Raw genomic sequence first — 26,426 nt, 5'->3', positions numbered from 1 at the left:
CTAGAGAAATACCATTTGCATACAAGCTGCTCAGGGAATTGCATGCAAACAGACTATCAAGAGTTCTAGCCTGGATGGAAAAATAACCCAAACATGTTTCTATCTCAGTGGGAGTGAAAGTAACCAGCAAAGTTTATACAGCAGCTAGAAAAAGTGTGTGTGCTTGTGTGTTTCAGGAAAATTAAAGACAGATTGCTGCTAAAGTACACATTTAGATAAGCTTCTTTCAACATGGGATACCTCTTGGGGAGGATTATTTGTATATCTTTATTCTTCAGAGTATACCGGTTGCAACCGAATCAGAGATTAATAACCTACCAGTATCCCCTGTATCTGTTGGGTTAATCAGAAAAGCTCTAGAGTGTGCATTGTTGATAGATTGCCAGCAGCTGCAATTTAATATTCTGTTAGTATGCTTTGCTTCCTGTTCACAATCGACCAACAGATTCTCCTAACATACCTCATTGCAAATAAATTTACCTGCATTTTTGTCTTATAAACAAAGGCAAACGCAGTAACAATTTTTTTTCCTCCTGCAGATGCTGTTTATTTGGCTAGGAGAAAAGAATGCCTTATGGTTAGGATGGCAGTTCCTTATCATTTCACATCACACAGCTGTGGGGCCCTTAATTCCTGTTATTTCTCAATGTAACATTCTTAGACTTTTGACAGCATTATAATTTGTGGTATATTTTCCTGTTGCCATTTTCTATTAGCTCTTATCTGTCCGCTCTTTTGAAGTCCCCCCCCACCCCCGCTTAATGCAAAGTGGGAAATCTTAACTTTATTGCACTGGCATATCATGAAAATATAAATTGTGGGGTAAATAATACTGTTGGAAGAAATGTCCATCTAAGTTCAGTTCTGAGTGGGGAAAAAAAAACCACTGGAAACATGGAGGCTGTTTGGAAAGCTGGTTTAATGGTGGACAGGACCACATGAGTTTTTTGGGTCCTGGGCAAATGAGCACATGGGAGAGAAAGGGGGGGAAGGGAGGGAGGGAGATTTATACCCTCTCTTGGACTTTGAATTTGAGCTTCCTGTTCCTGTGACAAGCTATTGTCTGCTGTAGGGGTTATAGCTAACCCTGTAGGTTTTCTGAGTCAAGCTTGGTTGAACTGTGCTGGGTGATGTAATGAAGAGGCATGTGTTCTGAAAGGGTGTTGGGAAATCCCTATTATGGCTTAATGGCTCTGTCCTGGTTTGGATCTTGAGTGAGGGCTAATCCTATCACCCTGGAGCTGAAGGCCTTTTGTTTTGTAGATAAGATGGCCCAGTCTTTCTGGGGCTATTAAAGGTGGGGGCTGCTTTCCAAGAGCATGTATCTCCTTTTCTCATCCAGGGAGGTATAATATTCTGCGTTTTAAATATTTCCTAGAATGTTTCATTCTTCTAGGAGGGGGAGTGAATGCTAACTTTCTACAATACTATTGGTGGAGTCAATTTAACTGGTATGGAACAATGTTGAGGTCCTTCCTCTCCATATTTAGGATGCTTGATCTGGTTTATATTTCAATTTCTTATTTGGCTGTTGTGCACAACATCCCTCGTTCATTCATTCTTGAAATTAAGCATGGTTCTCCATTTCATCAATGCAAGCAAGTTCATTATCAATAGTATTTCAAGCCATAGTTTGCAAATCTGGTTCTTTTTTTTTTAAAGATAATTTTTGTTGAAGAAGTGTTATTTATTTATTTATGAAATTTATTTGCCGCCCATCTCGTATCCAATGATTTTAGGTGGCTTACTTCTAGCAAGCAGCTTCTGATCTTTTTGACCGTTGTTATAAATGCCTTATTTTACACCTACATCTAAGATTAGACTGTAATTTCCTTCTTTATATAAACTACCCTTTGTAATCCTCAAACGCATAAATTTAAGTTCATTTTTCTCTTTGTTCAGCAAAAAGTCCATAAGGGGTTTCCAGTCACTGATAAATGTAGTTATTGATCCTTCTCTAATCAAGTTAATTTTGCCATCTCTGCTAGTTCTGTCATCTTCACTAACCATTCCTTGTTGTGGCTGCATCACAATCTTTCCATTTTTACACATATAATATTCTTGCAGCAGTAATCATATATAACAATAATCTTCCATGCTCTTTTCTAATTGATTGTACATTAATCCCAGCAAGAAAAGTTTTGGATTTAGTTGAATGTTGATCTTTACGATTCTCTGTATCATTATATGTATTTAAATCCAGACATTTATGTCATTTTCACAAGCTCACCAGGCAAACATACATTTGAAGTCCCTTTATACATTCTAGACTATTTTTCTGGAGTTATATCCCAATCTCCATTGTTATATAAACATTCTCTTTTAGGTTACAGTGTAAACTTCAGTCCTTTTAATCATTCGGTCTCACTATTCCATCAGGTTAGGACAATAGCTGCTGTGATAATCCTACATCATGTTTAAGTGGAAATAAAATGAAAAGAGTGGTACCCAAGTGTGAAGAGAGGCATACAAATGCATACGGTGATTTTGTTCATCTAGGACAGGGATGTTAAACTGGCGGCCCGTGGGCAGGATGCATAGGCCACGCCCACCCCGGCTCTGCGAAGGGAAAAAAAACATCACAAAACATCACATGGCGGCCATGTGACGCCGCGAGTTCGAAACCCATGATCTAGGATGAGGAAAGAAAAACCTTTCCACACTTCATGAATATTTAAGAAAGGATCAATGAGCTTTTTTTCCTCCTGCTATGCCAATTTTATCTGTTGGAGAATTTCATTTATTACATATTATGGTATAGCAGTTAAGTTGTTACAATGAGAATTTGAAGAACAGATTCCAGTTCTCACATTTGTTCAGTCGCTAAGTCGTGTCCAACTCTTTAGAACCCCATGGTTCACAGCATGCCAGGCCCCTTTGTCCCTCCACAGTCTCTTGGAGTGCGTCCAAATTTATGTTCATTGTGTCAATGACACTATCTAACCATGTCATCAGTGGTGGGTTGTTACTGGTCCGTACCAGATCGGGAGAACCAGTAGCGGTGGCAGCAAGTGGCTCCGCCCACCTGCCCGGATGCTTCTGCACACGCCCATGAGCGAACTGGTAGCGACGGGTTTTAAAACCTGCCCCTGCATCTCATCCTCTACTGTCCCCTTCTCCTTTTGCTTTCAATTTTTCCCAGCATCAGGGTCTTTTCCACTGAGTCCTCTCTTCTCATTTGGTGGCCAGAGTATTTGAGCTTCAACCTCTGCATCTGTCCTTCCAAAGAACAGCCAGGGTTGCTTTCCTTTAGAATTGACTGATTTGATCTTGTCGTCCAAGTGACTCTCAAGAATGTTGTCCAACAAATTCTCACATAACCCAGATGAAGTGATTTTAGCTTAGTCACTCTGTTTTTCACTCTATCTCACAAGGTCATTATGAGGATGAAACAGAGGGGAAAAAAACCATGAACATTACTTAAGAGCTCTCGAAGGAAGAGTGGGGCATAAAGGCAATGCAATAATTTCTACTCACATGCCTGCTTTTCTGTCCCTCTCCTCCCTGTATAAATTTGATAACTGATTTATTCTAGATAGGCCTGGAACTCCAGGATTTTCAGAAAAAGAAAAGTGTATTTATAGTTGTTGCTTATAAATAATCCCTTGGTGAAAACACAAAATATTGTAACATATTGCTTTTTATGAACCGGTTTCAATTGAATTACTGCCTGCTCTTGAGTTAGACAGAAATTTTCATCCAACAGTTCTGAAAAAGAATTCATTCGCCGTGCTAGGAAAGCAGGACTGCTTTAATTCAAATACATTTGGCTCCTTTTGCGAAAACAGTGGCCCAAGTGCAACTCTAGCCAAGGAAAACAAAATGTAATGCAATGATATGACCAGCAGGTGGCAATCATGGCCTTCAGTGAGGCCAATATGTTTGTTTCTTTCCTATCTTTATATGCTGAAGAAATTTTAGGCTGCCTCCAGCATACCTCTATAGCAAGAGCCAAGAGGAACAAGGCCTTCTTCTAAACTATTTGGCATTTTGGGCAGATGAGCTCTGAATCATTCTTTGCCCTTAGAACAATCCCCCTAAATTGTTGCTTGAATAAGAGTAGCTAATTACTGCTCTCATATACCATTACAACTCCATGGAGCTGTACACCAGTACAGAATTATTTGGCCAGCAAAATAGGGAGGTTTACTTAGTCAAATGAGTCAGATAATAATAATAATGATAATGATAATGATGATGATGATGATGATGATGATGATGATGATGATGATAATAATAATAATAATAATAATAATAATAATAATAATAATAATATTTCTATACCGCCCTTCTCCCGAAGGACTCAGGGCGGTGTACAGCCTATTTAAAAACACAGACAAAACAGCAATTAAAATTTAAAATAATTAAATAAATTGGCTCAGATTTAAAACCCCAAAAAATTTAAATACCCCAATTTAAAACTATTATGTTGATAGTCCGGCCTGGCGGAACAACAGGGTCTTCAGTGCGCAGCAAAACACCCGGAGGTCGGAGATCTTATGTATTTCTGGGGGCAGTTTGTTCCACAGGGCTGGGGCTCCCACAGAGAAGGCCCTCCCCCTGGGTGTCGCCAGCCGACATAACTTGGCCGATGGCACCCGGAGGAGACCCTCTCTGTGGGAGTGAATTGGTCGGTGGGAGGCTATTGGTGGCAGAAGACGGTCTCAGAGGTACCTGGGTCCTATGCCATGGAGCACTTTAAAGGTGGTAACCAACACCTTGAATTGCACCCGGAAGACCACTGGGAGCCAGTGTAGCTCGCGCAGGAGGGGTGTCACATGGGCACAACAAGTTGCTCCCATAACTACCCGCGCGGCCACATTCTGGACCAGTTGGAGCCTCCGAGTGCTCTTCAAGGGGAGCCCCATGTAGAGAGCATTACAATAGTCCAACCGGTAAGTAACAAGGGCATGAGTGACCGTGCGCAGGGCGTCCCGATCCAGAAAGGGCTTGTCAGATGTAAATGCCTTATTCTCTAATGTGTAAATAGTATATGAATGGGGTATCAGGGGTTAACTTATTCTTCACTTCTTAATGTATTCATAATTCACCACTCCCACTTATAGCTCCACCCATTGTATATATAAGGAGCCACCTACACCCTTTTCCTTGCTTCTATCTGTGAATATTCGGTGAATATAGAATGCCTATTGTAAATAAAAGGAAGTATATTTAAACCTTTAACTCTCACTAATTTTATTGAGTCTGATCCTGAAAATATTGCAACAAGCTGGTAGCAGAGGATGGTTAATTGACTCAATAAAAAACTTAAAAAATGTCTAAGAAAGATAGGCCCAACACCAGGGCCTACAGCAAAGAAATGGAAACAGAACAAGAAATAATCAACGAATACACAAACGCAATTTCGAGAGAATCCGAAGAATACACCACTGAAGACGAAGAAATAATAGACGAAAATGATGACCAGGAGGAAATCGAAATAGAGAATAACGAACTCAGGTCAGAGATATTAAAACTATTAAAAAGCCAGAAGAATGATGAAAGCCTCATCGCGAACCTCCAAGAAATGCTGAAGAACAGCGGAGCAGCGAGAGAGAAAAACATCACTAATGAGAAGTCTAAAGACCCAAAAATAGTGAGTGATATGACTGCAGAGAAAGTCATTACGAAGAAGAAAAACAGTGATCCCGCGCGAAATTTTGAATGGCAGCCATCTTGGTTTCAACAGGCCTCCAAGGTGAGCGAAGCAGAGCCAATCAAAATGCTCAATTCAAAATTTCTGGCGCGAAAAACGTTATCAGACAACGAAAATGAAAAAGAAGATTCGAACTCCTCAGAAGAATCAGAATCAGAAAGTGAAGATGACTCAACAAAATCCCAAATAAAATCAGCAATGAAAACACTTTTTGCTGCATTTGGGCCAAAACTAAAAATTACCAAAGAGCCACCGAAGAAGCGAGCGAGCAAGCCGATACCTCAAGACCTGCCCGCTCCCATCCTGACTTCGAAAGCGACGACGCCCGAACCCAGAGAGCCTTGTCGATTCCGCCCTACACCACAGACCGAAGCAAGTGCCAACGCCCCCAAAAGAAAAAGAAGAGCAGTCGCCGTCGTCAGAACTCCCAAGGTCGAACCAGAGACCGACTCGTCTGAAGCAGAGCAGAGCGAGCGAGCCGCAATGGAGAGAACCTTCCACGACGACTCCAAAGAAGAAATGGACAACGCGCATGCGCGAAACTACGCAGACGGTCCGGGAAGACATGAACTGGCGAGAGAACCACGCAGACTCGTTGCGAGCATCCCCATGCCGTTTTGCAATTTTCTACACTTGCGAGACCACGGACTACCTCAGGTCGTAAGTAATGGACAAAATAATGTCGGAAATTTACCCAGTGACTTCCCAAAACTAAGGGTTGATGGCATTAATTTGCAAGAATGGTATCAACAGCTCCAGGTTGTCTTTATGAAGGAAAATTTACTATTTTTTATCACTAGTCCCCCAAAAAGACCTTGGACTTTAAAAATAGATTGTTTACACCATAGAGCATTTTTCTTAATAATATCTAGTGTGTCTCCTGCAATGTATCATAGCATCAAACCTAATCTGACTGTTTCAGAAATTATTCAATGCATGTTTAATTTGTTTCACAGCGATAGTGTGGCTACCACCACAAGAATGTCTAAGGATTTCTTTTCATCTAGAGTGAAGCCAGGGGTTTCCATAAGTGAGCATTTAATATCTTTAAACAAAATAAGAGCTGAGCTGCATTTGAGGGGGGAGGTGATTTCAGACCAAACAATGAAAAGTGTTATTATCAACTCACTTGATTCATCATGGGACAGTTTTATGTCACATTTAGACACTATCAATCTAGGATATTTATCCATAGAAAGTCTATCCAATAAATTGATAGCAGAAGACAATTCAAGAAGAAATCGTTCTAGCAATCACACAGAACACAAACCTTATAGGAAAGTAGCTTTCCAAGAAAAATATAATGAAACATTCAAATGTCACAATTGTGGATCCAGGGAACACAATAGAAGAGATTGTCCCAAAATTTCAAAGGAAAGACATAGGTCAGAATATAGGAACAAATACAATTATAGACAGTCTTCCATAGATAGACATAGATATAGAAGCCCACCAAATTACAAAGAGAATAGAGGGGGCAGAGATAATTCAAAGGATAGAAAATCTGGTTCACTGAATGGATTAAATAAACAAGATAACACTAAAATACAGCAAAATGAGAACAATAATTGGCTTATTGATTCTGGAGCAACTAATCACACCACTAATAACAAAAATATATTGTCTTCATTTACAGAAGATAAATTTGTAATAAAGGTAGCTAACCAAGAAAAGGTTCAAGTATTAGGCAGAGGAAATGTAACCTTGCCTGGTCTAGGAAAAATAGAGGGGGTATTGTTAATACCTGAAATACCTCATAACATACTAAGTGCCATAAAACTAAGTAGAGATTCTGACATTAATATAGTTTTCTCAAAGGGAAAAGCGACTTTGGAGAAGAATAAAATAAATATAGGCACTGTGATGATTAAAGGAGGCCTACCTTATCTGATAACGAAGGAAAAATGGTTGCATAACATTGATTCAAATATGGAAGATTGTATTGAAGCAGATGATGAAAATATTAGTAACAGTGACAATGATGAATGTAAAATATCTCATGATCACGCAGATGCACACAATGAAAAAAAACCAAAAATAGGTAAACCAATTCATGATGAGTGTGCTCACATCTTACATAGGAAGTTAGGACATGCCAGTTTTCCTGTAGTACAAAAAATGACTGAACACGCAGAAGGTGTCAAAATAAAAAATTGTGAAAACTATTTGGAATGCTCAGTATGTAAATCTACAAAACTAAAAACTAGTCCCAGGCCAAGAAAATCTACTAGATCAACTAACAAAATTTTTGACTTAGTACACATGGACTTAGTTGGCCCATTAACTCCATCAATCACCTATAGAAAACGTTACTTCCTGACAATAGTAGACGATTATAGCCGTTATGGGTTTGTTTATACATTAAAACACAAAGATGAAACCTTTCAAAAATTTTAAGGAATTTTACAAACGCATAGAAACACAACACAATATCAGAATAAAACAAATTATGACAGATAGGGGATGTGAATTCATGTCTAAAGAATTCTCCCAATGGTTAAAGGATAGAGGAATGCTACATTACACGTCTAGTCCATTTTCTGCGTTTCAGAACGGGATTGCAGAGAGAAAGAATTCCACATTACAAACCATGATTAGATGCACATTGGAGGATGCTGGCTTAAGCAAACAATTTTGGTCAGAAGCCTTACATTATTCAAATTACACACAAAATAGAACCTGGTCCAGTATTGTAAATAAGACACCATATGAAGTAATGTATAATAGGAAACCAAAATTAGCACACATGCACATATTTGGAGTCACTGCAGACGTACACATACCTAAGCAGTTGAGAAGAAAGGGAGAAAACGTATCCAGAAGACTCAGATTTATGGGATATGAAACTGGCACCAAAGGGTACAGATTCATTGATAATAATAACAAATTTATAGTTTCCAGAACAGCTGTGTTCCATGAACAGGCCAACTGGTCTAAATTACATCTTAATGAAATATTTCCAAATAAATGTAAAGATACAAAATCTCATGAGAAAGGGACCATAGAAAAACAGGATATCAACAAATATAAAAGCAAAACCAAAACTTGGACAAATAGCCAACACAAAATAAAGACAGACACACTAACAAAAAAAGAAGCAAGATATTTGCATGATAACAATAGCAAACCTGAAAGAGTCATTAGAAACAACAGAAATCAAATGCCAAATAAATACAGAGATTACATAATGCATATGGATGGTGAACCAATAACACCTAATGCTTATGAGGAAGTGTTAAAACTCCCTCGTGAAGAAAAAGAAAAATGGGAATTAGCTATGAAAAAAGAGATGGAAAGTTTACAAGGATTAAATGTATTTACACCTGCAATTGCACCTAAAGATAAAACAATTATTGGTACCAGGTGGATATATAAAATTAAGAACTTAGAAGGAGGCAATACTCTATATAAAGCTAGATTAGTTGCACAAGGTTATGCACAGAAATATCCGGAGGACTATACTGACACGTATTCCCCCACTGTAAGAACAGAGAGTGTCAAAACAGCTCTAGTGGTAGCATCAGCACTCAATCTTGATGTATTTCAATATGACATACAGACTGCGTATCTACACGCAAAACTAGATAAAGAAATATACGTAAGAGCACCTCACAGTCAATACACCAACAAAAATGAAATTTGGCTGTTGAACAAGAGTTTATACGGATTAAAACAATCTGGTAAAAGATGGTATGATTGTCTAGTAAAAGTACTTAAGACCATGGATTTCAACGCTACCACTGCTGATAACTGTTTCTTTGTCAAAAAGGGTGATGATCACATTGAATTTGTGTTGATTTATGTAGATGACATTTTATATATAGGAAAACACAAAGAGAGAAGAGAAACTTTTGTAAATAAGTTAAATGAACATTTCTCGTTGAAATCTCTAGGTAAAGTGAACAAATATCTTGGTGTTCAAATTAATAAGACTAGAAGGGGATTCAAACTTACCCAGAGAGATAAGATTATAGAACTTTTAAATAAATGCAATTTAAACAATGCCAAACCCTGTGATACTCCTATGCAAACTGATTTTCTTAGAAATACTGATGAATCTTCCCCTGAATTCAAGGATAACACGTTTTATAGATCAATCATAGGTTCACTTCTTTATATATCTAATTGGACTAGACCAGATATCGCCTTACCACTCAATTTATTATCCAGACACGTCAGCAAACCAACAATGTATCACTGGGAAGCTGTTAAAAGAATTTTAAGATATCTGAAAAGTACACTAGATTTTTGCTTAGTATTAGAACCTAGTGATAATAAAGAACCAAAGCTTGCATGTTATGCAGATGCGGACTGGGCTGGAGACACATCATGCAGAAAAAGTACATCTGGTTATATTTTTCTCTTAAATGACTGTCCAGTTTACTGGTATACTGGTAAACAAGAACTAGTAGCCACTTCAACGACAGAAGCGGAATATGTTTGTTTATCCAAAGCTGCAAATAACCTTGTATGGTTTAATGATTTAATTTCAGATGTTTGGAAAAAACCTGCTTTGCCTTTTGTTATGCATGAAGACAATAAAGCAGCCATTGAAATATCTAGATCTGATGCCATTGGACAAAGGTCCAGGCATATAGATATAAAATTTAAACATGTGAGGCAATTATCTCAGGATGGATTTATTAAAGCAGTGCATTGTGATACTTCAGAACAATTAGCTGACATATTGACAAAGCCTTTACCTTCTAAGCAACACAAATATTTAACATCTAAATTGTATGTCTTGTATTAGGGAGCAACCCCTGTCCCGAGCCCTCCAGAGATCATCCACCAACACAACCAATGTTTCTGTGCTGTACCCCTGCCTGAAGCCCGACTGGTACGGGTCTAGATAGATAGCTTCATCCAGGTGCCAGGGAAGTTGTCGTGCCACCACGCTCTCAACAACCTTCGCCACAAAATGAAGGTTGGAGACTGGACGATAGTTGGCTAATTCAGCCGGGTCCAGGGAAGGCTTCTTGAGGAGGGGCCTCACTACTGCCTCTTTCAAGGCGGCAGGAAAGGCACCCTCATTCAGAGAAGCACCTATAATCCCCTGGAGCCAGCCTCGTGTAACCTCCCGAGAGGCCAGTACCAACCAGAAGGGACATGGGTCCAATAAACACGTGGCGGCACTAATCTTACCCAGAACCCTGTCCACATCCTCGGGAGTCACAGGATCAAACTCCTCCCAGATAACATTCTCAAGACCTGCCCTGGTCTCCTCCTGTGGACTCATCCAATCGGAGTCCAAGCCATCCCGAATCCGAGCGACTTTATCGTGCAGGAATTGCACAAAATCCTCAGCACAACCCTGCAAGGGATCTTCCCGCACTCCCCCCCGAAGAAGGGAGTGGGTCACCCTAAACAGGGCGGCTGAGCAGTTCTCTGCAGATGCGATAAGAGTGGAAAAATGGTTAGATTTTGCCGCTTTTATCGCCACTAGGTAGGTCTTGATATAAGACCTCACCTGTGTCCGGTCGGAATCGGATTGACTAGTCCTCCAAATGCTCTCTAGGCGTCTTTTCCGACGCTTCATCTCTCTCAGCTCCTCAGAGAACCAAGGAGCTAATTGAGATCGTCATCGGGTCAGAGGCCGCAAAGGCACGACGCGGTGGAAAGCTCCAGCGGCTGCCCTTTCCCAGGCGGCCACCAGCTCTTCAGTTGAGTCATGTGTTAGAGACTCAGGAAACGGCCCAAGCTCCTTCAGGAACCTTTCGGGATCCATCAGGTGCCTGGGACGGAACCATCTGGTCGGTTCCGTCTCCCTGCGGTGGGGGCAGGCGGTAGGAAAGTCTAATTGAAGGAGTGAATGATCTGTCCATGACAAGGGTTTAATATCTAGGTCCCCTCTACCAAGATCATTCAACCACTGACCAGAGATAAAAATCAAGTCCAGAGTGTGTCCCCCTATGTGAGTGGGGCCTTGAACTAACTGGGTCAGGTCCAAGGCTGTCATGGAAGCCATGAACTCCTGAGCCACCTCTGACGCCTCAGATGGGAGGTTGAAATCCCCCATGACAATAAGTCTGGGGGTATCAACTGCTACCCCAGCAATGACGTCGAGTAGCTCGGGCAGGGTTGCTGCCACATGGCAGGGAGCCAGGTACGTAGTCAGCAAACCCATCTGCACCTCACAGCCCCACTTCACACAAAGGGACTCACATCCGGCTATCTGAGGAACAGTGGTCTCCCTCGGACAGAGACTCTCCCTAATGATCACCGCCACTCCCCCACCCCTCCCCTGGGCTCTTGGCTGATGAAATGCACGGAAACCTGGCGGGCACATCTCGACGAGGGGGACCCCCCCTCTTGGCCCAACCAGGTCTCCATAATATAAATTGAAATTATTTTTGTATAAAATAGTCCTTGATTTACAACCATTCATTTAATTTTGGTTCAAAGTTACAATGGCACCGAAAAAGGGACTTAAGACCAGTTCTCACACTTATAACTATTGCAGCATTCCCACAGCCACATACCTGGGGTACTTGGCAATTAGCATGTATTTAGGATGGCTACAGTGTCCCAGGGTTCTAGGAACCTTCCCAGGGAGCTTCAAACAAGCAAAGTGAATGGAGGAAGTCAGATTCGCTAAACGACTGCATGTTTCATTTAACAATTGTAGTGATTTGCTTGACAACCATGGAAAAAGGTTGCAAAATGAGGCATGACTCACTTAACAAGTACCTTGCTTAGCAACAGAAATGTTGAACTCAATTGTGGTTGTAAATCAAGGACTACCTGAACAATGGGAGGTGTGCAAGACAATGACATTGTAAATCACCTAGAAGAGGGCAGTCCAGCCTCATTCCACTCTCCTTTCCTTAGGCAGAATGGTATAAAAGCAGTCTAGGAATGCGGAAGAGGCAATCCCTTAAAGATGCAAAGATAATCTGCATAGTTCTCTGGTCCAGCTTTAAATAAAGGTTTATTTTAAAAAGGAATTCCTTACTGTATGAGCAGTCAGTCAGTGGAACAGCTTGCCACAGGAAATGGTGAGCTCTCCTTTGATAGAACTCTTCAAACAAAGCCTGAATTTGGCAAAAGATGAGAAAGTTGGACTGGATGACTTACTGGGTGACTTTCAAACTCTGATACTGTGAAAGAATAGTGGAAAAGTCAGTAAAGTCTACAATCATAAATAAACAATCTGTTTTGATAAAGGTGTTCTAAAACTAAAGGTAAAGGTAAAGGTTCCCCTCACACATATGTGCTAGTCGTTCCTGACTCTAGGGGGCGGTGCTCATCTCTGTTTCAAAGCCGAAGAGCCAGCGCTGTCTGAAGACGTCTCCGTGGTCATGTGACCGGCATGACTAAACACCAAAAGCACACGGAACGCTGTTACCTTCCCACCGAAGGTGGTCCCTATTTTTCTACTTGCTTTTTTTTATGTGCTTTCGAACTGCTAGGTTGTCAGAAGCTGGGACAAGTAACGGGAGCTCACCCCGTTACACGGGACTGGGGATTCGAACCGCTGAATTGCCAACCTTTCGATCGACAAGCTCAGCATCTTAGCCACTGAGCCACCATGTCCCTTTAAAAGTGTCCTAGCTGTGTCTAAATAAAAAGTTAACTGTTCCAGGCCAATAGACTTACTGAAGGTCCTGATTCCATAGTATCTCATAGACTGGTCTCAGTCACCTGAGAAGCATCTGGTAGCGCCTTTTCGAACTAACACAGGGCAGTCAAAATTGTGGGCTGCGGGGCGGATGCATCGTGCGCTGGCCACGCCCATGCCCGGTTTAGCGAAGGGGAAAAAAGTCACGGTACGTCATGCAAAGCTGCTGTGACACCGCGAGTTGGACAGCCTCTGAGACCTCTGAAATTCACACAAGAACTGGATGTGCTATGCCATTATCTTTGGAGGCTACAAGGCCACACAGGAGCATTTTCCAAAGTTTCCAGGCCTCATGCAACCCGGAGGTGTCTCGGATAGCCATTACAAAAAAACATTTACAATTACGGGTAGTTATCCACGTACGACCATAATTGAGCCCAATATTTCTGTTGTTAAGTGAGAGATGTGTTAAGTGAGTTTTGCCCCATTTTACAACCTTTCTTGCCACCGTTGTTAAGTGAATCACTGCAGTTGATAAGTTAGTAACATGGTTCTTAAGTGAATCTGGCTTCCCCTTTGACTTTGCTTGTCAGAAGGTTGCAAAAGGGGATCACATGACCTTGGGACACAGCAACGGTCGTAAGTATGAACCAATTGCCAACCATCTGAATTTTGATTTCACGATCATGGGGCTGATACATGGGGCTTTGTATCATGGGGCTGATAGAAAGATTGTAAGTGTGAAGAACAGTCATAAGTCACTTTTTCCAGTGCCGTTATAACTTTGAATAGTCACTAAATGAACTGTTGTAAGTCGAGGACTACCTGTATGTGTTTATTAAATAATAAATTTAAATAATTTATTAGTCTTTGTCATTTTTTTTTCCTTTTTTGTCTTGTGTGTGTGTGACATGTCAGTAAGTCAAGATAGGCGTTTTCTGAATCTTTGAATCGAGCCCAAAAAATTCGCCATCACTTTCGACTTAGACCTGCCGCAACTGTCTTTATTTCTATGTTTTGCTTGATAGAGGGCCTGTGTGGTGTTACGGATCCATCCGAATAATTGCTGGCTTTCATATTTTCAAAGGAAAAGCTAGGATGGTTTCATTGTTCCAGCGTGTTAGATGCAAGCTGAGATCTTAGCAGGATCAAACGAATTAAACTGGCAAAATACATTCTGTGTTCCTTTCCAGTCATTTGAAGATTATTGAACGTTACAGTCGAAACAGGGCAGCGGGGGAAATGGTTCGGCTCCTGCCTTTCCTTACCTTCAGGCAGTGGTGGGTTGCTCCCGGTTCCGTCCGGTTCTATAGAACCGGTAGTAAAACCAGCAGGAGGCTCCGCCCACCCACCACGACATCATCATTGGTGATCTACGCATGCGCAGAAGCGTATGTGCGTGCGAAGCAAGCGTGTGCACGCGATCCCGTTGCGAACCGGTAGTAAAGATAAGTAGAACCCACCCCAGCCTTCAGGCTACTGTTTGCTGTCTTTTTGTGAGGGCTGAAGAAGAGTTAGCGTGAACTCAAACATCACACTCCTCCTTGTGATCATTTAGTTGCTCCTTATTAAAGGCATTTCTTATATTATTGTTGCTTTTGAGTGCCCCTCAGCTTACACAATTACCTGCATTAAAAAAAAAAAACAATTTATAATTCTGAAACTGAACTCTTAGTGCCCTCTAGTGACTACAAATTATTTCCATTTTTTAGTGAGCACTTTCTAGTCTGCACAGGTACAATCCAATCTAAAGCTGTCTTCCCCACCTCATTGCGGTCAATCAAACCATCTATCAAAATTTCAGAAACTTCAGAAAAAGCCTCAAGTTCCCTCTGAAATCCAAAAGGGTCTATGATTCCAAACAGATAGGATAGGATGTGTTCATCACACATTGTAGAGGTTATTTCCTTTAACTAGCCGCTTCTTCTTCTTCTTCTTCTCCTCCTCCTCCTCCTCCTCCTCCTCCTCCTCCTCCTCCTCCTCCTCCTCCTCCTCCTCCTCCTCCTCCTCCTCTTCCTCCTCCTCTTCTCAAGGACTTAATTTTTTTCCATTATCTGCTTAGTAGTTTTGTAAATGGAATTACTTGAGTGATTTGATGAATCATGCTGAATTTGTACTTGTATCTGTATCTCTCCCCCTAATTGTTGGCCAAGTTGGTTGGGAATTTTGGAGTTCTTATCCCAGCACATGTGGAAGGAAGGACCCAGATCAGGGAAGGCTATATTAAAATAACAGAACACCTTAACATTTATACCATTTGCGTTCAAGTCTTTCACACTTCGATTGCATTGTGTATATATTGAATTTAGCAGCCCACAGCATATTTTTGCATTCTGACCTTTCCAGAGTAGAAAACTGTCTAATGCTGCAGATTTATCCTATCTTTATCCAGAAAGGAATCAAAGGTATTTACTCCTGGGTAAGATTGTAATGGATGAACAATATCCTAAGTGTCTTGCAAACCCCCCCCCCCCCCATTAATATTTTAGTGCTACAGTGCACAGCTGCGACTTTGCTAGACCTAAATTTTGATAGATGGAGCACAGTGGTGACATTCAAATTTTTTCCCTACCGGTTCTGTGGGCGTGGCTTGGTGGAGGGGGAGTCCTGTGACTGAGTGGGTGTGGCCAACTCAATGTCACTCATGCCCACGCCCAGTCACATGACTCCCCCAACAAGCCACACCCACAGAACCCGGTAGGAAAAAATGTGTGTATGAGCACCAGAAGGGCTCATAGTGAATGCTGTGGCAGAGAAAAGCCAAAGTTTTCTCCCTCCATTCACAATGGAGCTGCTGCTCTCTTTATGGTGCCCCCTGGCCCCCTCCCTCCCGGGGGTCGAAGTACCTTAACGGGACAGGCTGCAGCAGCTTTGCTGTGAACAGAGGGAGAAAAGTTCAGATTCTCTCTGCTTCAGCATTTAATGTTGAATGGGGCAAGTGGCCAGAAGGGGTGAGCAGTGAGCAGGTGGGCATGGGCGGGGCCAACCGGGGTATTTTTTACCAGTTCAGTGAACCAATTCAAATAGTCCCTACTGGTTCGCCCGAGTTGGTCCGAACCGGCTGAATTTAACCCCTGATGGAGAGAGCATCCAAGCTGTTCTTAGATGAAGTAGCCTTTCTTCTGTAGAGATGGGATTTAAGAACTCAGTTCCTGCGAAATAATATTCAGCCTACATAATCTTTCTACTAAGACTGCAATCGACTAACGTTATAGTTCACTCATTTGTCAATCCTGCCTAGATTATAGGCTCTGTAATGGTTGTTCATTAAATTTCAGTAATTGCAATGGCATTACAAAGAATATGCATCAACAACACTTCTTCTGATTCAGCCTTGCTACCACTAATAGCTCTATTGAAGAGCAGGTCTTATTTCTGGAAAAATAAAACCTCGTTACATAAAAGCCTGATTTATATGAACTTAAGGTGGGCAGGAAGAAAAAAAGCGTTTGTCAAAATTTGACATCAACGGTGTGAAAGAAAAGTATTTTTGTTTTAATCAGTGGGAGATCAGAAATGCCAGCAATGAAGTGAAGATGGAAGAAGGTTAAGTGTAGATACTTCCAAGATAACTGAGAAGGATTAATAAAAGGAATAGGGAACCAGTAACATTTCATCTGTGTTGGCTGTGCTGGCTGGGATTTTTGGGAGTTGTAGTTTGGCAGTATCTAAATCAGGGGTCTCCAACCTTGGCAACTTTAAACCTGGTGGACTTCAACTCCCAGAATTCCCCAGCTTTGCTGGCTGGGGAATTCTGGGAGTTTATTTTATTTATTTATTTTATTATTATTTAAATTTCTATACCGCCCTTCTCCAAAATAGGACTCAGGACTCAGGAGTTGAAGTCCACCAGGCTTAAAGTTGCCACGGTTGGAGACCCCTGATCTAGAGGGTTGCAGTTCCTAACTCAAGATCAGGGGTCCCCAAACTTGGCAATTTAAAGACTTGTGGACTTCGATTCCTAACTATGCTGGCTGAAGAATTCTGGGAGCTGAAGTCCACAAGTCTTAAACTTGCCAAATTTGGAGAACCCTGCTTTAGATTTCTGGGATCCCTCTGCCCATCGTTTTAGTCTTTATATAAGCAATCATAGGACCCTTGGAACTGAGCATTTGATCGAGGCTGATGGGAATTTGACAGATGGTTGCGATGGTGGTGTGGCATTAAGAAAGAGTGGCTCTCCCCTCACCCGCCCGGATGGATGTATATTCCTAGTCACAGCTCATGTTCTGGATGCCAGATGGTATAAGTGGATTTTAAATATATCTTATCGCTTGCAGCATGCTCTATGTAAAGCTTTCTCTGGAAAGTGTTCAGAAATTTCAGCTGCTTGTAAATGCTGTGGCTAGATTGCTAAAAAAAAGGCCAGTTGTCATGATCATATATCTAACCCCACTTTTGGGTGGGAAAAAAAATTTGGGGTTGTATTTCTGGCTGCTGTTTTTACTAATTACACCTGAATGCATCACCTCATTTTTTCTTTCTAGTCACAAATCGATTCCACTTCCATATCTGAGGAAGGAGATTCTTTTCAAGTTGGTATATAAATTAATATACCATATTAATTTCTGTGTGCATTGACAAGCGGTCGGTAACTTACGTTCACAACCGAGCCCAAAATTTCTGTTGCTAGGCAAGGCAGCGGCTAAGTGAGTTTTGGTTCCATTTTACAAACCTTTCTTGCCCACAGTTCAGAGGTGGGCTTCAGCAGGTTCTGACCAGTTCTGGAGAACCGGTAGCAGAAATTTTGAGTAGTTCGGAGAACCGGTAGTAAAAATTCTGACTGGCCCCGCCCCCATTTATTCTCTGCCTTCCAAGTCCCAGCTGATTGGGAGGAAATGTGGATTTTGCAGTAACCTTCCCCTGGATTGGTTACTGGTGATCACATGACCCCGGGACACTGTAGTGTCAGTTGTCAAGCATCTGAATTTTGATCACATGACCACAGGGATGCTCCAATGATTGTAAGTGTGTGAAAAATGGCCATAAATCATTTTTTTCAGTGCTGTTGTAACTTCACACGTTGACTAAACTGAGGATTGTAAGTGAAGGATTCTAAGGTACATATTTTGGCATGAACTTTCTAGTGTAATACTGATTTTGCAGGCAAATTCTTTAATTATTTTTCTGAAAAATTGTACACATTTTTTGAGTGGGAGGGAATACATTTGGAGGTACATAAGATAGCTAGCCTTGGCCGATCTTGAAGAAGGAAAATAAGATCATATTTGGTTAGTATTTTGATGGGAGGGCATTAAGGAGTCTTAGGGCTGTAGATTAAAACTAAGAAATTGATGAATTTCTGAAAAAAGGCAGCGGCAAACCATTTTTGCATTATTACTAATAACCCGTCATCTCTATGTAGTCACCACTTGAGTGACACTAGTTTATTTGTTTTTTCTTTTAAGGCAGCAACAGCTTCAATCTATCTATCCTTCAAATTTAGGTGAGCATTGTTCAGTGTTGGGCAGTTCTTAACCTAAAATTGTCCAGGGAAGTTAGAGCATAATTCTGCATTATCTCCAGCTAACATGGTTGCATCATACTTCTGGCCTAACTTCTCCAATTGTTTAATTTTAATTTTAATTTTAAATGGGGTATTTTAATTGTTGGGCCAAATTGTTTAATATATTTTAAATTGCTTTTAAATTTCTGTATTCTATGTTTTTTACCTTTGGCTGTTCATCGCCCTGAGTCCTTCGGGAGAAGGGCGGTATATAAATTTAAATATAAATAAATAAATAAATAAAAATACAGTAGTGGCCAAAATTGTGGAAACCTTTTGGGAAAAGTGTATTTTCTAAAACTAGCTAATAATACCACTTTTTTTTGGAGCAGTACCATAAAATTATACGTATATCAATGGAAAGATAATTTAATCAAGAATGTAATGCAATAACTTTTGTGAAGGATTTGCTATTAGAATAGCAGTTATAGTATAAAGAAGAAAAGTGAAACACAAAGAAAAAATGAGATATACCAAAATTATCACATCAGTTAATACTTAGTTGGGTAACCTTTAGCATGAATTACAGCCTTACAAAGTCTTCCCATGGAGTGAACCAAGTCTTTTAGTTCTGCAACTGTTATAATGTGAAACCAAGATTGAATGATTGCTTCTATTAACTGGGTTTTATTGCTGGGTCGCTTCTGACTAACAAGTTTCTTTAGTTGTCTCCATAGATTTTCAATTGGGTTAAGGCCTGGGCTATTCCCAGGCCATTCCAGCAGTGGAATATGATTATCTTGAAACTCCAAAAAAAAGTAGTGTTATTAGCCATCAAACCTCAAATATACACTTTTTCCAAAAGGTTTCCACAATTTTGGTCACTACTGTAAATAAGGATAATAGAAACTCTAATCCTATACCTATTGCAGGCCACTTGGCTTGTGAAAACAGATCTAACCAATGCCTTTTATACTGACAACACTATTATGGGGATGAGGAGAAGGGATTTTGTGTGGTCCCTCAAAGAGTTGGATTCACTTTTTTATATATAGACTTCTATACCGCTTCATAGTGCTTTACAGCCCTCTCTAAGCGGTTTACAAAGTTAGCATATAGCATATTAGCATATTGCATTAGCATTAGCATATTGCCCCCAACAATCTGGGTCCTCATTTTACCCACCTCGGAAGGATGGAAGGCTGAGCCAGTGAGATTTGATCTGCTGATCTGCTGAACTAGCAGTCAGCTGAAGTAGCTGCAGTACTGCACTCTAGCCACTGCACCACTTCGACTCATTGATTTCTCTATCAACATGTCCTTCGCTTTATTGCCCCAGTGTATTGATTACACAATTGACAATCACATGATTGCACAGATTCAGATTCCATCCTTGGCACCTATTTTTCTTGGGGATGTAAAGAAAGTTAGCCTCGAGCTGGAATAGGAATCCTATGCCCTCTCAGTGTTGTTGAATTCCCAGCAGCTCCCCCTTGGGATGACCTTGGGAAATGAAACAAAAGGAAGGGACGCTACCTAGAAAACAACCAGACAAGAGAGGGAAGAGCCCCCAATGGATTAATGGTCAGAGGAAGAAATTTAGGAAAGACCCACCTTAACTGACCAGACAGTTCAAAGTGGTAGCAGGAAGTATGTGCCTCCAGAGTTGCACGATTCTGTTAATATGCTGTAGTTTTACAATGAAGTAGAAATTAGCTCATCTTATCTTCTTTCCTGTCTGGATTTTGTGGAAGGGCTGACCATAAGGGATAATAGGAGCCTTATTCAGCAATATCCATCGGATTCATAGGTTTTCTATCCCTACTTTAAAGAAATCAGAATGTACTTTTAATTCTCCAGAACAGGGACCTGCTCTAACATGGACCTTATTATAATGTCTCAAAATGATGATTTATAGAGTTGGAAAGATGTATCAGAAGGTGAAATGTGTTTAATTATAATGCTTTATTTTGGCTGTGCAAATATTAATTTGATCTAAAATTACCAGAAACTATAAAACGTATTTAAGAAAAAAGATATCTAATTCTTAGTTATTTCATTGATGTGTTTTTTTTTAAAGTTATGTATGCTACTTCTATATCATTAAGTTGCCATTACATTGATCGCAATAATTGCATTTCTTTTACTAGATAGCATTTTTAGTATGCAGTAAATCAAATTAATTTGTTCCAGTTACATGTTTGAACCTGTGGTTCTTGGCCACTGGTGATGTTTAACTCAAATGTGGAAATTTGAAGCATGGTTTATATAACCAACCCAAATTCACAATCAATGAGAATTATCAGTGTAATTATCAGAATGATATCGTTTTCATAGGTAATCCAGTAGCAATCTTGTGATGTATTTCAGCATCACCTCCCACTATTTTCCTTTTAAAACAAAAATACATTTTTTTTCCTTCTATTGATCACCCTAACCCTAAATCAAAAGCTGGCAGGAATTGCATGTCATGACAGACCACAAGAATAAAAATATCCTCAGATCCGTTTTATTTCATGGGCACATAGATTTGGCAGGCCATCTCTGCAGTTGGAGAGAGCTTGGTACTTTGTTAGAGTGGGTCTGTAGAAATAATAATCAGTCTACTCTAGGATTATATTCTAGGGCTGTGTTGGGTTACTCATTCGTGTTCAACTCATTAAGGGCAGAACCAGAACCACCCCTCGTATCCTGGACATAAATTGTTTCAGCTCCTACCCTCAAAACGATGCTATAGAGCTCCGCACACCAAAACAACTAGACACAAGAACAATTTTTTCCCCGAACGCCATCACTCTGCTAAACAAATAATTCCCTCAACACTGTCAAACTATTCACTAAGTCTGCATCACTATTACTATTAATCTTCTCATTGTTCCCACCACCCATCTCCTTCCACTTATGACTGCATGACTGTAACTTTGTTGGTTGGATCCTTACAATAAATTGTTTCCTGATTGCTTATTTGTACCCTATGACTATCATTAAGTGTTGTACCTTATGATTCTTAACAAATCTGTCTTGTCTTTTTATGTACACTGAGAGCATATGCACCAACAACAAATTCCTTGTGGGTCCAATCACAATAAGGAATTCCATTCCATTCCATTCTATTGAATTCTATTCTATTTAGGGCCAGAGATGGCAGTAATGCAAACATTTAATAAAGCCATTGTGGATATTATTATTTTTTGTAATTTCCCATCCCCCCCTTTCCCCCCAAATGCATTGCACCTAGAAAGTACCTTGGCCACCCAAGATACCCGTGGCAAACCTGTGAGCTGGCACATCTGTTTCCCCTTCCCCTAATTCTAAAAGCGCCATGATTCTGGAGAGGCTTGTTTTATTTTAGTGTGGAATTGTGCTTGCTGGTTGTCAGAGTGGCAGCAGAGAAAAATCATCCATTGGTGGACCCTGTGGGTGACAGCAGCAACAGCAGCAGCAGCAGCAAGAGTAGTAGCTAGAACAAACAGCAGCAACCAGATTGAAAAAGTAATATAGGAAGTTATCTGGGCAGCATAGGAAGCATTATACCAACACTGGAAGCAATGATGGAAAGCCCTATTATATTAAAGAAGAAAAGTCTGGTCAGTCCAAGTTATTTCTGAATGATCACAGAGCATCTAACAGAATAACAGAGTTGGAAGGGATCTTGGAGGTCTTCTAGTCCAACCTGCTCAAGCAGGAGACCCTATACCATTTCACACAAATGGTTGCCCAATCTCTTCTTAAAAATCTCCAGTGTTGGAATACCCACCATTTCTGGAAGCAAGTCGTTCCACTTACAGTAATTATTCTCACTTTCAGGAAGTTTCTTCTAGGTTGGTTCTCTCCTTGATTAGTTTCCATCCATTGCTTTTTGTCCTGCCTTCAGGAGACTAGGTTGACTTCCCTTTTCCTTGTGGCAACCCCTCAAATATTGGAATCATGTCCCCCCTAGTCCCTCTTTTCACACAAGCAGCACACAAGCAATTCCACAGAGAAGCCTGAAGCTCCAAGGGTGTCGCATGTGCTGTTGATCAAGAAATCCGATTCATCCATTCTCTTTGCCATTTGATGACACTTGGTAAGGAAAAGCACTATGACTTGGAGCTGGCTGGTGGCAGCTCAGCAGCTGTGTCTCAAGATGGTACTTACAAAACTTCATGCAGAAGGATTAACCTGGCTATTCCTCTTGTATGCTGCTCTGGTTGCCAAGGAGTTCTGTATTGTGCTAGCACTTAGGAAGAAAGAAATGCAAAGAGTGACAGCTTCCCTTCTTGCCAAGACTCATCCCCATATGAAATAAGCCTCTGAATTATTGAGCTACTCAGCACTCCCCATCATGATATGCTGCAGATGTGTCAGATCAACATCCATAAGGCTCAGTGAGCATAGTAAAACCTCATGCTTTGCTTAATTAGTTAGGACACTGAGGCTTAGTACATACTGTATGACCACATAAATTTGGGTAAAATGATTAATGTGTAATCTTAAAGCTAGTACTAGCACTTAGACTTATATACCACTTCATAGTACTTTACAGCCCTCTCTAAGCAGTTTACAGAGTCAGCATATTGGTCCCCAACAATCTGGGTCCTCATTTTACTAACCTTAGAAACACGGAAGGCTGAGTCAACCTTGAGCTGGTCAGCATCGAACTGCTGGCAGTGGAATGCAGAGTGAGGCCACAATACTGCATTCTAACCATTGTGCCACCACGGCTCAAAACAAGATGAATTACTTTTTCCAGTAAGAGTTCAGATCATTTGCCCAAGAAATGTTTCTTCATTCCATTGATCAGATCGCCTATTGGAAGTTCATTTTAAAAGAGTATCTCAAAAATAGCAGTTTAATAGCAATTTACTTAGTCAAATGGAAAATCATACCACAAAGACAATGAGCAGGAGATGTTTTTGCACACGGATCTGAAGAGAGGTACGAACAGAAAGAAAAACTTCAGAATGAAATGTTACTGATTTATTATAATTCTTTTGTGTCTTTTATCATTGTGCACTGTCTGACTTCCAACAAAAGAATGAGAACAAAATAATTGCACTGGCTTTTATTTAAAAAAAATATGCACAGATAATCTTAATTTAGTTCAGCCTGTAAGTTCAGTGCTTGAAATTAACTTCCAAGCATGTGCACTTATGGTACGATATCAGTTCAGGTTTTTTAAAAACTGGGCAAATGTGAAGGCTAGAGGGAAACTGCTTTGCAGAATCAAAGAGTGAGAGAAAGAAAGAGAAAAGGAAAAGAGAGCAGTTTTGACAGTGCTGTTGTTCATACTTCGTTTTGGCTAGTGTGTTTAGCAAAAAATGTTGGCATATTACATTTTGTTTTGGTTTTTTTTTGGTCTGAATGCTGCAGAAGGCTGATTTACACCATGGAGATGGCCTTATTCACTGCACTCAGGCATGCTGTGTCATTCCAGCGCATCTAGTAGCTATAAGATGATATTGCAGAAAAGGCCGTCAGAACAACATGAAGCAGAGGCAAGGGGCAGCTTCATTTTGCTTTTGCTTTTTAAAACAAGGAGCTGGTATGATACTTGAACACCTCAATGGATCAGGCAGGGGAGGGGAGTGGCTATGATCTTTAAAACCAATGTTTGTTCTAGTAGGATTATTTTTCATATATGTACTGCATATGTGGGACCATGAGCATTTTATTGATGCATCAACTGTCTCGCTAGGGGAATTGAGTCCTAAGCAGATATTGGTATTCAATACCCATTTTGGATTGGTTTGTCTGGAGCAGCTCATGAGATCATGGCTCATGAGCTGCATGACATTTGGTCAATCCATGTTGGTTAACAACTAAATGCTTCACAAACGTCTCAATAGTATCTGATTATCTGGGTGAACACGTTGATGACACTCACACTTGTTCCTTGTTGATCTCTTCAGTAGGGCTACCAAGTCTGGGCTGCTAGAATCTGGATTATTACTGGTTTTTGCAGCCCAGATATGGTAGCTATCTTGTCAGTAATGGTATAACAACCACAAAAGAAATGGAATCTAAAGAAAATGATCCTCATTTAGGGAATCATAATTCTAAGAAAGCCATGAATTTGCCCTGTCCTGGAAAGAGTTACATTGTCCCCAAAATAAGTATATACTATGCACAGTTTGGGGCACTACAAGATTTGTATTTCTTTCTGATCTTCCAGACTGAGCAAGGAATAAGATTACCTTATATCTGTTTTGGCAAACATGGGTCTTATCCAGGCTGGGCAGTGCTCTCTATGCTGGGCTGCCTTTGTACCTACAGTAGTCTGGAAATGTAGATAGTGTAGAACTCAAGCCAATTTCTAGAATGACTAAAGTAATTGGATGTTTGATTATCTCTTTTGACTGGTATGTAGATGTTGTTTATTTCTATGTACCTGTCAAAGGGTGATTTGTCTGAGTGCCAGGCTTCCAGGAATGTTCTAGCATTTTGGGGCAAAAGGAACCTTTACCTTTACTTACAATCGTTATGCTGTATATTGTAGATGACTGTTGTTTTTCCTTCCGGGGCTTCTGGGTCTTTTGATTTACTTAGGATGTTTTGGAGGGCTTAAGTTGGCTTGTAACTACAATGATGCCATATGGTTGTAATAGTCTGTTGGTTGTTTCAGAGATGTTTTTGATGTATGATGGTGATATCCTTTTCACAGCTTGTGTTGGTTGTGTTGTGGTGGGTTGAGTGGCCAGGCATTTTTTTTTTTGCATGGTTATCCATTTTATTGGAAGATGTTTAAAAAGTCAAAAAGGGAACAAAAAGCCCTAAACCACCTCCTTGCCATCAATCAACACCCAGATCAGCAGGAATTAACACCAAGATTAATATTAGGCCAACAATGAAGCTGTAAACAATATCCCAATCAGGAACTACTAACTCAGACAAACATTCTAACAGTAAATGGCAGCCAAGGAACCACCAAGGACACCCCCGTCAACACTGATCGGGCAAGGCACTAGTATATAAAAAGAGAGCAAACCCCATTTCCTTGTAGCATTTGGATAATGAAACATCTGCAATAACCAAACTCAGAGAGCACCAAGGATCCCATGAACAGAATCTCAGATGTAGAGGCACAAATTCAGCACATGTTTCAAATCAATTTTTTGGATTTGATTTGATGTTTGTAAAATTAAGGTTTGAAGAGAACTAGGAAAAAAAGATATCTCGAGATGTCTATTTGGAACAATTGAAGAAAGATTTTGTATGTATTTATTCTCAATCTCACTATTTTTCTTTTATATATTTATGTGCTTTTCAGGGAAAAGCGAATACTAAAGAAACAGATATATATTTCATGTCTACTGTGTAATTTCTCTATTGTTTCCTCTCTTGGCAATCAAAATAATCTAAAGAGGCAAGCATAGGCCCCAAAATACCCTAAAAACCAGTTTGGTTCTTCCAATCAACTGGAATTATTGTTATTCCACATAGGGTCCAGTCCAGGGATGAAATTTACTTACCTTCGCTACCAGTTTGCAAATGTGAGTGTGCGAGCTTGCACGCTTGCTACACTTTTTTTTTTTATTTGTTTTATATGCCGCCCTTCTCCGGAGACTCAGGGCGGCTTACAGTGCGTTAAGCAACTTGCTAAGCTCATGCACGCCTCCTTCACACATGCACAGAGCCTTCTATGCATGCACAGACGGTAAAAAGCGGGACGTAATGAGCGGAGCCTCCTGCCGCCGACACTACCGGTTCGCCCAAGACAGATAGAACCAGCTGAATTTCACCACTTGTCCAGTCCAAAGACTCCAAAACTCGAAGGATGAGAT

This window comes from Pituophis catenifer, unplaced genomic scaffold, assembly GCF_029215685.1.
Source record: "Pituophis catenifer annectens isolate HBS135680 unplaced genomic scaffold, rPitCat1.0.hap2 SCAF_3, whole genome shotgun sequence".
NCBI lineage: Eukaryota > Metazoa > Chordata > Lepidosauria > Squamata > Colubridae > Pituophis > Pituophis catenifer.
Note: the sequence above shows the minus strand (reverse complement) of the source record.